The sequence below is a fragment of the Sitophilus oryzae genome, unplaced genomic scaffold, assembly GCF_002938485.1.
Source record: "Sitophilus oryzae breed Bouriz unplaced genomic scaffold, Soryzae_2.0 scaffold_1167_pilon_pilon, whole genome shotgun sequence".
Taxonomy (NCBI): Eukaryota; Metazoa; Arthropoda; class Insecta; order Coleoptera; family Curculionidae; genus Sitophilus; species Sitophilus oryzae.
This window is the reverse complement of record NW_022145801.1, coordinates 881,789-895,255: the sequence shown is the minus strand read 5'-3', so window position 1 is coordinate 895,255 and position 13,467 is coordinate 881,789. Positions and strand designations below refer to the sequence as shown.

The 13,467-nt window shown below is 30.2% G+C and overlaps 1 protein-coding gene across 1 annotated transcript in view; it reads right to left on the bottom strand.

The window, feature by feature from the left end:
• The window catches only part of LOC115888323, a 422,982-nt gene extending 412,889 nt beyond the window's left edge, over window positions 1-10,093 (bottom strand). The window contains exon 1 of the mRNA XM_030908013.1: window positions 10,039-10,093. The gene's annotated coding sequence lies outside the window, so the exon portion shown is untranslated. The remainder of the gene's footprint in view (window positions 1-10,038) is intronic.
• Window positions 10,094-13,467: the final 3,374 nt, after the last annotated feature.

Below are 13,467 nucleotides of genomic sequence, written 5' to 3'. Positions count from 1 at the left end.
TATAGCATACATATTCAAATATCTTAAATATCTCAAAAACCAAAGCCTTTAAACATATTAAACTCTTATGATAAATGCCTTATTTTATTCCCAAGAATCCAAAAATGAAATAAAATACCGGCTGTCCCATAAGAAAAAAATATAACTTTGGAATGGATCTTAGTTCTGACACACCCTGTACATTTCAAAATCATTTTAAATTATGCACATTTTCTCCCCCCATAAACCCATAAAAACTTTTGTTTCTACATCTTTCCGTTTTCGTATAATCAACCGAGGCGAATGAGGTGCGCCACCCTGTATAGAAACAATCTAAAGTTCATATCTATCAAATAAACTTTTAGTCACGTGATTAAGCTTGATCGGCACAGCGTTGCCCACTTTTATATATTTTCTTTTAATCAAAATATTTGAGAAAACAACAATAAATTAATTATAAATATATAAAGAGTTATTATTTACATCAACAAAACTCAACTTCTTAACAGCACTGAGGGACATAAAAGGCCATCACTACAGCTTTCCCGTTAAAAATATTCTAATAAAGTTGCGATGAATTTTTTTACGGCTATTAAGCTCTCTTGTACACTTCGCACTAAAAAAGGTTCTAAAAAGAACAATCTTCGACTGAAAGTTCTGCTAGTAAACATTTTCAAGCTTAAAGTATCACAACACTATTTATTTAAACCAAAAACTCGTAATACAAAACTAGAGTCTCAAAAGGAATAACAATATCAGGAAATAAATAAATGCATGCGGCAACTTGACATTTTTTACAGCAGAGCTACCACCTGAATCCCCAGCGGAAAATTTAAATTCCAGTTAGTCAGCACGGCGCCGAATATGTCCATGGTTGGCAACAATGAATTTAAAAATCGCGCCCTCGATTGCGTAACTGAAAGTTTAATTGATATTAAATATAGATTTTAGTATTTGAAGTATTGGCAAGGTTTGTATATAGAAAAAGCATATTAAAGTAAATTTTAATTTCAGATGAAAATATAAATGGTTTGACGTCAAAAAATTCACTGTCTAGACGCAGTGACAAAATTAAGAATAAATAAGTAAAATGCGTGACACACATTAGATTACCTAATTCACTTAGATCAGTTAAGTGGCAAGTGTAAATCAAGTCAACCTAGCTTATCCACGGCTCCGTACTCTCAGTGCTAAAGATAAATTTGTGTTGTATCCTTTAGATTTGAGGGCGGGCAGAAATTTATTGCACTTTATGGTTTCGGAAAAAATGAAAATCTACGAGAATGCGGAAACAAAAGGGAAAGCTCGCTAAGCTCTCATTTAAAAAGTAAATAAATTTATGACGAGATTTGCTGTATTTCTTCGCGTATTTCGGTCTTTAGGTTCTTCAAAGTTTTCTTGAGAAACAAATTTTGATACAGCTTTTTATTTCAAACATATAAGAAAATCTAAATTTGTTCATTTTATTTTGTCTCTATTTGTAATATAACCGAAGAATGTAGAATGTATAATGTATAATGTAAAATGTAGAATGTAGAATGTAGAATGTAGAATGTAGAATGTAGAATGTAGAATGTAGAGTGTAGAGTGTAGAGTGTAGAGTGTAGAGTGTAGGGTGTAGGGTGTAGAGTGTAGAGTGTAGAGTGTAGAGTGTAGAGTGTAGAGTGTAGATTGTAGAGTGTAGAATGCAGAATGTAGAATGTAGAATGTAGAATGTAGAATGTAGAATGTAGAATGTAGAATGTAGAATGTAGAATGTAGAATGTAGAATGTAGAATGTAGAATGTAGAATGTAGAATGTAGAATGTAGAATGTAGAATGTAGAGTGTAGAGTGTAGAGTGTAGAATGTAGGGTGTAGTGTGTAGGGTGTAGGGTGTAGGGTGTAGGGTGTAGGGTGTAGGGTGTAGGGTGTAGGGTGTAGGGTGTAGGGTGTAGGGTGTAGGGTGTAGGGTGTAGGGTGTAGGGTGTAGGGTGTAGGGTGTAGGGTGTAGGATGTAGGGTGTAGGGTGTAGGGTGTAGGGAGTAGGGTATAGGGTGTAGAGTGTAGAATGTAGAGTGTAGAGTGTAGAATGTAGAGTGTAGAGTGTAGTGTGTAGAGTGTAGAGTTTAAATAAATCTCATAAAGTAACCGAATAGTGAAAAAAATAGTGATGTTAAAACGTTATAACTAAACACGATGAAAAACAAAATTATCTTGTCAAATTAAATTAATATCTATATATCTATATAAATAAATAATATTTTCTTGCCTTTAGCTGTGTATTTTTTCTAATTTCGAAAAATCGAAAGTAGAGAAAAAAAAATAAAAAAATAACAAGTAAAAAGAAAATTGTTTTGCTTGTCGTAAAGGGGGGAACCAAGCTCTCTCCACTCCCACAACCGGTTTCTGGGCCTACTCTTCATCAGGTGGTGGGAGTGGAGCTTGGTTCCCCCCTTTATGACAAGCAAAACAATTTTCTTTTTACTTGTTATTTTTTTATTTTTTTTTTCTCTACTTTCGATTTTTCGAAATTAGAAAAAATACACAGCTAAAGGCAAGAAAATATTATTTATTAATATACACTAAAGCTGTAAGTTATTTCATATATTTCATATATATATATATATATATATATATATATATATATATATATATATATATATATATATATATATATATATATATATATATATATATATATATATCTTATAAACAGGGTTTATTTATATTAAAAAGGTAAAAAATAAGCATTTTGTTACCTTGTTTATAAAAATAGGTACAGAATATATTATATTTTTAGAAAGATCATGACAAGGCAAATAAAATAAAAATAATAATATACCGGGCGTCACATTTAAAAAAAAGAAAAGTTCATTTTTCGGAAATGACAGCTTCCAGCAAAAAACTAGTTACGTCACTGGTTTCTGTGTAAAATACTCGACGGGACCCAGTTTTCACCTTTACGATAAGTTATAAATAACCAAGATACGGAGGGCGTTGGAAAATGCAACATTTTCAAATGTGCCCTGTTTTTCAGAAATCTAAGAGGTTAGGACAAATCTGTGTGTAGCATCTTTAATTTTATAAAAAAATAGACAATGATGTGAAAACCGCATCTTTGTATGTCTACTCATAAACAAGAAACCCCAAATAAACAAAAATGGGACACCCTGAACATATAAATATTCAAATAAATGTACGATAAATTTGTAGTTTTTAATTTTTTTTTTATTTTAATTCAAGGGTAATTGTATTTTCTGTCATTTTTTGATGTCATCTGTCGAAATCTTTTTTAACTCTTTGGACAGACTTTAAATTATTATTATATAGGATGGTTTAAATTGTATTCGCGAATAATTACTTATTTTTATCTATGGAAGAAAGAAATATCTAAGAAAACATAATTTTACTTCATATCTTCAAAAATATTTTTTACATAGATTAACTACGCAACTGTATTGTACGTAAAAAGAGATACGGGGGTGTCCTATATTGCAAAATTTTCAAAAAGACCCTGTAGCACAGCCTGTAGCTCAGAAACGAAGAGGGCTAGGAAAATTTTGTTTACAGCATCTTTCGTTTGACAAAAAAGTGGGACAGGTTTGAGCAAACCGCATTCTCCTATCTTTACTATTCAACCAAAATTGATTTCAACTAAAATGGGACATCCCGTACGCACCTTTATAAGAATATTTCAATTCTGCAACTAAATAATCGGCCGCCTAAAAAAAGTAGCATATCAGCGCGTAGCCTACTTGTTAATATATTTTTTGTCAATAAAGGCATATCTTCTTAATTGTTTAGCGTGTGAACTCCAACAGTTCTAGAAAACAGTCAAAACATTATCGATTTGCCTGATATTACTTTGTTTGTAGTAACGAGGTCGATTTACATTTTGATCGATACTAGATACAAATCGGAATTATAGTCACATCTGTGTTATTGGATGAGATTACACCGGTAAATTCTGGTGTCTCTTTATAGATAATCTTCCTAAAGTTTGTCCAAATTTCTAAATCGAGTTTAATAAGAAAAGAAGAATTATTTGCTTTAAAAAAATAAACACATTTTTTCAAATATTTTAAAAACCGGTATTCTGATTTGAATGAGAGTTTGGGTATCTATGTTTTACTAAATCTTTTAACATTTGACTTGCACAAAAATCAAGAAAAAACACGGGAAGGATAAAAACTACCTCCAACTCCTACTAATCGAACTCCACCGATTGCAAATTTTATTTTCGTAAAATGGTCCGTCTCGTTTACTACATTTTTTGTCTCTTGCAAAAAAACGCTGCATCGCATAGTTTTTGGGAAAAAATTTGTTGGAAAATTTATTTTTCTAAAGCAGGCCTACAAAATATACAGAGAGTTCCTATATTCCGCGGACATAGGAAATTACGTTTTTTCTGAATCAAAATAAGTTAATTGTACATAATTTCCCTTTTTACAAAAGTGCTTAGTTAGACACAAGAACGTTAATTAATTTAAATTTTATTAATTATTTTAAGCTTTTGATGAAGCTTATTGTGAAATATAATTTTGTGATACTAATATAAAGTTCTATATTTTCTCGCCAACTAGATTATTAGAACATAATAAATTTTATGCGCCTCCATAGCTTGATGTGACAAAAATATTTTTAGGATGCCAGCTTCGGAAATATAATTTTTTTCCTCAAAAAGTATGCAGAATAGCGTTTTTTACAAGAGGCAAAAAAAGTAGTAAATACTAGAAGGACCATTTTACGAAAAAAAAAATGCTAGTCGGTTATGTTGGAAAATATTTATACTAAAATTTATGTAGGGTACACTACCCCTACAGTTTTCACCTTTTCCGTACTTTTTCTTGATTTTTGTGAAAGTCAAATATTAAAGCACTTAGCAAAACATAGACGCCCAAAATCTCATTCAAATCGGAATAACGGTTCTTAAAATATCTGAAAAAATGTGTTTATTTTTATAAAGTTTGATACCCTCTAACGGACGAACGAAGCACTTTTGTATAGAGGTAAATTTTGTCCAATGGACTTATTTTCACTTCAAAAATAAGTAGTAGTTCTATATCTACAGAATATTGGGACACCCTGTATTTCTTTCCACGAATTTTTCCAATATTATAATAGTTCTGTTATTTGATGCGGAGACGAATCCAACAAATCACAGATCATTAAAATCGGTCCTGCCGTTCTTGAATTATAAATAGTGAAACTCGCCCGACTTGTTTTATTTATTTAGACATATTTTGCATGTAAAAAGGACTAAAAAAACTAAATCACACTGTACAAAAAACCTTTCATCGTTGCTCTAAATGACTACAGTATTCTACGGCAGCTTCGTTCGATTTAAATTTCGTGTCCTTTCTTTCTATTCGCTAATTTGGTCGATAAAAGGTGTCCGCTAAATAATTAATGAACCTTTTTCGAGGAACTTAAGATACTCTGTTCGGGTTGAATTTAACCGAAAGCGCTCGACATGAAATGATAAAGAAAATAGGCTGCCGCAGAGAACCTGTCCCAGGCAGCAGAATTAAATATTAGTCAAATCAGAAACTTTTAATGTGTAAAATAATATTTTAGACGGTTGGCATATACACTCAGAAGGCTAAGAAATGACTATAATAAACCATAGACAAACAAATAAAAAGAGACTGACAAATCCCATGGTAAAGAGTGGGACCGCGTTCCCGTAGCGCAACTCAGAATAACAATTTTGAAACCAATTAGCAGGACCATGGCAGCACGTACGTCTTTATTGCTATCTTTCTTTATTATGTGTGCTTTATATGAAAAAGAAAGAAATAGGTATAAAACGTATCGTAAGACATTATCGCACATTCTGGCTGGCGGAAAAATTAAATTAGCCATTATTAGTAGTATTATTTCATTCTGAAACTGAAAATTTTCACTTAAACTGATTTATTCCCTATACCACGTAAAGGGAACGTGGTGTAGGGAATAAATCAGTTTAAGTGAAAATTTGCAGTTTCTTTCAGAACGAAAGAATACTACTATTATAAGGGAAATTATAAAAAATGCAAAAATTGTACTGTTTTATAAACATATTTATTTATACATAAAAATAAATAAACTTTTTATAATATAATAACAAAAAATAACAGTGTTTATTCCACCCACCTACCAATTTTAAATGCAAAAGAACTGACTGTTGCAGGAAACGATCGGCCAATTTTTTTAAAGGGCATTAAAAATCTCATTTTCGAAAAAACTGCCTAATTGCAATAACAAAGTGAATATCCAAGCAAAGAAGACTTTACATTGAGAATCATGATCCATGAACCATTTTCAAGTCCAGTTTTAATCCTAAAACAAAAGTAAAATAGATATATTAATAAAGTTTCTGGTTACTATAAACCAACTATAAACTACCTACCCAAAAAATGAAAAAAATTAATTGTATTAATTTGTTATGTTAAGAGAGGTTCGAAATATTTTTGACACTACTACTTCTACCTTTTTCTTAATAAGATGATAAATATAACTACTTACTTTTATTTTACCGGGTGTCTTTAACATATCTATCAGAGAAAGGGGGCACCAATACATATAAAAAATAGATGATACTGGCTCCTGCAGCAAATAAAATAACAAATAGTATAACCGAAAATTATAAGTAACAAAATATAAATACCTATATATATATGGAACAAAGAAATTTGGGTTAGCGAAATTTGTTCCCTATCCATATTCATAAGTCAATAAAATGGAGAGTTTAGAAAAAAAGGTAAATCACCAAAAGAAAAATTAACAAAAATGACGAATTGTCATGATGACGAAAATGAAAGGCGATTGTTCTAATTTCTATTTAGAAATTACGTTTTATATGGCTGCTTCTTTCTCTCTTGTTATATTACAATGAGATAGTGGGCCCAATAGACGCAATGCGCAGATCAACATAAATAGAACGAAATTTCTGAGTTGCGCTACGGGAACGTTGTCCCTCTCTTTGCCATTTAATTTGCCAGTCTCTTTTTATTTGTTTGTCTATGTAATAAACTTAATACTGTACCAACCTTGCTAGGAAGTAAATTTTCATGCATATTTTCATCGATAGGTTTGTAGCTTCTGAATAACGGTCTAGGGAAAGCATCGAGCTCATTAGCCAGCTCAGAATTAGAATTTAGAGTTAGTTACTTCGATTTTCATTAGAGGACACTATCATATTTATTTCAACCCAATAATCAACGAGAATATTTGTATAATTTAATAAAATTACTGTAAATCGCTTTAAATAATGAATTATTTTTAAGTGAGCTGTAATTTCTTCTTTAGATTATTAATGCGGTAAATGATGGAGATAAACAATTGTGATTTATTAAAATTTTATTATAAGATGAAACTTTTGTTAACAACTTTCTGAGAATTCGAATAATCAATTGAATAATGACAAGACAAGTGACATCTGTCTAAAAAAGACAGCGATTTAGAGTGATAATTTTGATTATGCAAAAGAAATACATATTCTATGAGTTTACTGGTTGCCTAACGATTAATATTAATTTAAAAATAAATCCGGAACATGAATAATGGACAAAACATTTAAACAGACCACAGACCATACAAAATAAATTGTTATTTAGTAGCTTATTGTTATTTAGTTAATAGTCAGAGATATAGATGTAGAGAATTATCGTTTTTTTAAGAAAAATTAAAAAACTTTATAAAATTATAGAGCTAGAATTGTATACGGGTTCATATTACCTCTAATTTTTTGGAAGTTTATAAGAACCATTTATAAAAATATATATATTCTTCAAATTCTTCAATTTAATAGGTAAGACATTTCACTTCAAATATGCGCACTTAGTGCACACAATTTTTTTTAATATCACGAGATGGCTTTGGTGATTATTGTCGTAATGTCATATCGACACTGATTAGAACTCTATATTAAAATTTAAAAATCGTTAAAAAGTAACAATACAGACTTGGTTTTAATAAATATTAGTCATAATAACAGATATTAATAAGGATATTAAAAAAATAATAGTAATAACTAAGTGTACAAATAAACAAAAAACTTGTAAAAATACTCTAATACTTTGTATTGTCTCCCAGGGCTGCTATAACTGTAGGCGTCGGTTCATACTGATAATGGCTGCAAATATATTGCGTTATGTTTTCCAATATCCAAGACCGTGCACACACGGGTTGTCTCAAACTCGAAGCGGAAGCATCTCGAACTCTACTTCCTAAGTAAATAATAGTAGGTACAACTAAAGAAACTAACTTCGAAAGCCAAACGACCTATGTGCGGAGGCTCTAACAGTTTTTACAGTATCGCGTAAAATATTATGATATTTTTGTGCACAAAAACGAACAAGTTTGGTTATTTTGGTACGGCGCAAAATGTAAAAAATCAATTCGAGATTTAAATAAATTATACGTAAATCAATACTGAGGCAGGTTTATCGACAAGCACGAGCTACATAGCATAAGCCCTTCTCTATAATTTGTTATAAAAACATTAAATAAAAATAGAAAAAATGTAAAAGGTACAAACACATTTACTGAGAACACATTTAATATTCTAAAATAGATAAATAATATATAAGCCAGTGGAATAATTACAATAAAAAAACTCCTTAACCGATATTCACAAATGTCAAAAGTTAAGATCAAAAAACTCTTATTACATATTGTCCGTAAATGATTTATTAATTTTAATAAGTGAATTATTGAATAAAATGCCAAAACATTAAACTGACGCATTAAAATATCAAAAAACAATAATATAATACATTAAAACAGTTTATCTATATACTTACTAATATATAGTTTTATTGAAAGACAAAAATCACTTATCATGTGTAAATGATCAGTATTGCATTTTTAATGCAATATATAGCGTCGCTGATATGTATAGGAATGGTCGATTTTTAGATAAAATATACGAGTTACCGTGTATGTTATTGAATATTTCGGTTCTTCCTCCAATTCTAAGCAAAAATAGAAATACACCACAATGTATCTTAAATCAACCGTTTCAGAGTTACTGACTTTTGAAAATATAACTTAAACAATTCTATTTAATGATGCCATTCTGCGTAAACTATAATACTTAATAATATTTGACATTAGTTCTCAAGTTAGCATTTATAGATGTATAAAATCAGATTATATCAATGATTAAATCAGATTATATCAAATAATTTAAAAAAAATTAAGTTTGATGTGCCACAACTTTATGACCGAGTCTATATACTTAAAATTACTGCTAGCTAATAGACATTTAAAAACCCTAAAACTTCTGTATTTAAGTTTTTGCGGTACCTCGTATATTTTACCTAAGAATATCCCATACATATCAGTGACCCTGTATAATACCTATAGCTTATCAATAAAATTTGTTTATTATATTCTAATCAAAAATATGAAAATCGACCATACAGGGTGTTAAACACTATTTTTAAAACTTTTTTAATACTACAAAAACAATAAACACTATTTTATTTATGGAGGACTTAAAATCAATGCTAAAATTGCTGTTAATCGTTACTGTCTAATTCAGAAGCGAATATCTCCAATAAAAATACCAAGAAAACACGTACCTAGATGAAAAAAATATTTTTAAAACACTTGTTAACATATACCACAAGGTGTTTCAAACTTTCACCAAAATATCAACATTTTATTTTCCCTCGTATAAGTGATAGATGGAAACTTTAATTTTTAATTTAGAAAAAAATACTAAAAATTTAAAAAAATTAGCTACAAATTGCTTAAAAAATCATCAAAATCGACCCACTAGAACAAAATATATTAAACTTTAAAGTACATCAAAATTTTTGATGTATTTTAAAGTGTTTAAAATTACATATGTTAAATGGCTTTTTTATAAGTATTTTTGCTATCCTCTGTATAATGCTATTAAAAATATCATATATTTTATTATATTGTCTTAAATTTAATACAAATAGTTTATTCATTTTATGTCATTTTATAACACCTTAAAGACATTCACTAAATAATATTCTTTTTAAATATAAAAATTAAAAATAATATGTAGATAAATATAAAACTACTGTTTGGAGAAAAATACATAGATTAAAAAAATTACCTTTAACCGATGAAGCAAAAGTTTAGTTCAAACAATCAAAGTTTTTTTTTTCACTCACAATAAAAAGTCACATAAAATAATTGTCATATTTTACTTAATACACAATTTAGTTCTTATTTACATAATTTGTTAGTATACGATGACCATTTTATACAATTTTAATGTTTTTTTTCTTTCGAGTCTTTTATATATTCTCGCAAATCTACGTAAAGGTTTTTAGTGGAGAAGCATGGCCAATACGGACCGTTCTTGTTCAACTGTCGCGCATAGACTGAATTTAGAAAACGTCTCTGCGAACGGTTTAAACGGAAAGTTGACACGCGCATCGGAAAACGCATTTTTAAATATCGTCTTTATTTTTAGATTTTTTTTAACATGAAATTTTTAAATATATGGAACTAATGCTTTATATACCTGTAATTATTTCTTTTCGTATACATTTAACAATTTTTAAAATTACGTGCTTTTTTAGCAGTTTTAACTACAAAAATTATTATCATCATCATCATCATCATCATTTTCAGCTTATTCAACAATTTCCAATTATATTGTAGAATCCCTCACATATTTAGATACTCTCTTTGTAGTTGGGCCCATTGTTATCTATTGTTGGCTATGCGGGCCCAAGTTATCCCTGCTAATTTCCTAATAGCATGGTCCTATCTCAGGTTGAGTCTTCCTCTAGGTTTCTTAATTTCTCGTGGGTACCATGCTGTAATTTTTGTGGTCCATCTGTTGTCCGTCCTTCTTAACAGGTGTTCTGCTTATTGCCACTTGAGGGATTTGATTATGTGGATGACCTCTATTACCTGGGTCTTTTGTCGTACCCACTCTATTATTTTACGCTCTCTTGGTTATTCCCACCATATTTCGTTTAATTGAGCGTTATGCAATCTGCAGTTTCCTTATAATGTCTGTTTTAAGTGTCCAGATGCTTTATGCTTTATTTACCCGTATTTATTTCTTTTCGTATGAATTTAACAAATTTTAAACTTACATTCTTTTGTAACAGTTTTAATCACAAAAATTATGAACACACCGATCGAATGATCTGGAGCGCTATTCTGTAAAATCGTCGGTATCGGTAAGTTACGACAGCTCTCGGTACGTATTTGTATATAGAAAAATGTGTTAATTGTTAGTTTTCATAGTTACCGATCGGTCAATCGCAAATTTGTACTGACGAAAATCGGTATCTCTAGCGTGCCCTTGTTAACCTCTCGGTAGAGATACCGAGAGTTGTCGGTACAAATTTGCGATATCTGCCAAAGGACCAATCGGTAACTATGACAACAACAATCAACACGACGCTCATTGGCACGTACCGATAGCTGTCGGTAACTTAACGATACCGACGATTGTACAGAATAGCGCCCCTGGAATGGTAGGGACCAATCAATTTTTCTCTATATTTTTGTTTCCATTTCAATTCAGGTTTATCACAGAAAACATGAAACAATAAGAAACACTTTGCAACTTACTTACTGCTAATTTACTGGCAGGCAGCAGTACAGGAATGTTCCAAGTATTTCTAATATATTTTGTATTGTCAATGTTGTGGTACAGATGACTGATTGATATTGATCTGGATTAATTCGGTTTAACAATTTTGGTCCTTAAGTATTTGTTCTCTATATGGTGGTCAGAACTGTATTCCATGTAGAACTTGGGCAGCATATAATGCAGATAAAAATAAGTGAAACAGTATGTCGTAAAATGTGTGCCCTAAAATGCTTAGTTTCGGAGATACAGGGTGTAGAAGTTTCATTTTTATTTCGATTTTTTCCAAAGTGTTCTTGAATAGTTGTATTTAAATATTTTAAATATTTTTTTTTCTTTGTGTTTTTTTTCTTGCTTCCGATTTGTCAGTTATGTAAATTTGTTAATTCGAAAATTACGGCTGACAAGTTGGTCTCCGCTGGATTAACGCAGCGATGTTTATAAAAAATAACTAAATTATTATGTAGATTTTCTGTGAATCTTCCATAGAAGTATAGACGTTTTTTTTTATTCAAATCCGTCCAGATGTTCTTAAGTTATAAATAGTACCGTATGATCGAAAAAAACGGCGTTCCGTTGGCTTGTAAATGACGATCGATGCTATTACCAATACAATTTTATATACAGGGTCCCTTTTATGTATGGAAACGGTCGATTATTAGGTAAAATATAGGAGGTACCGCGAAAAGTTAAATATAGAAGTTATAGGGTTTATAAATATTTTATAAATATTATCAAACCAAACACATCGAAAGTAATTAAATCGAATTGTTTAAGTGATATTTTCAAAACTCAATAACTCGGAAACGGTTGGTTTGAAGTACATTGTGTGTATTTCGATTTTTGCTTAGAATTGAAGGAAAAATTGAAATATGTTATAATATACAGGGGGTTCTATTTAAAAAAATCAAACTTTGGTGTGCCACGACTTTATGGACGACCCTGTATACTTAAATTTATTACTTGCTGATAGATATTTAAAAATCCTATAACTTTTGTATTTACATTTTTCGGCATCTTGTATATTTTATTTTCATTTCATATCAGCGACCCTGTATAAAATGACACAGATCTTTATTTCATAGCCATCGCTGACGCCGATTTTATTCGATTATATTGTACAACTATACGACTTTGATTTATTTATGTAGATAATTTCCTACCAGAACCGACGATAAATAATAATATAGTTCTTATTGCCTATTTTATGAGTATATGTAACGGCATAATCTGAAATAAAGCTTTTGAAGTTATTTTATTAACCTTTCCATAAAGACATTTATCTTTATTACGTAGTATTTCAGATTTTAAACAAGACTCTTACTAAACAAAACCCTTTTACAATAAAATTTTTAGTGAATAACATATATTTCGAGATATGGGTTTAGGTTATGAAAGTTCTTTAGAAGTACTCTGATATTCGAATTTTAAGCCAGGCTTAGACAACTAGTGTGCTTGGCAAACATTCGTCACTGACATACTATCGTCGAACCCTGTATAACAACCCAGGGTCATCAACAAAGTTGAAAAGGTGATATTTTGGTCAACTGTATAACAAGCAATTTAAATGTAATAAAGGAACCTACGTTGTGTTTAAAATATTTTTTTATTGTGATTACCTCGGATGCGCTTGACAGAAGCAATATTTTTGAAAATTCGAGGAGGTTATGTAAGTGAAGGTTATGTAAGTGAAACGCTAAATTTGTAAATAGCCCTACTTATTTTATTAAATGAAATGAAAGGAATATGCCGTACTCCATCTTTAATTCACAAGTAAAGGAGCACGGCAGAGAAAACCTTGTCACTATTCCAGAGAATCAGACTATGCTGCCCTGAACCTTAATAAAAGAGAAATAATAATAATATAAAAACTGTCCTCATACCAAGGTCTGTAGTATCATACATTCAAAACATGGCATATTTATATCG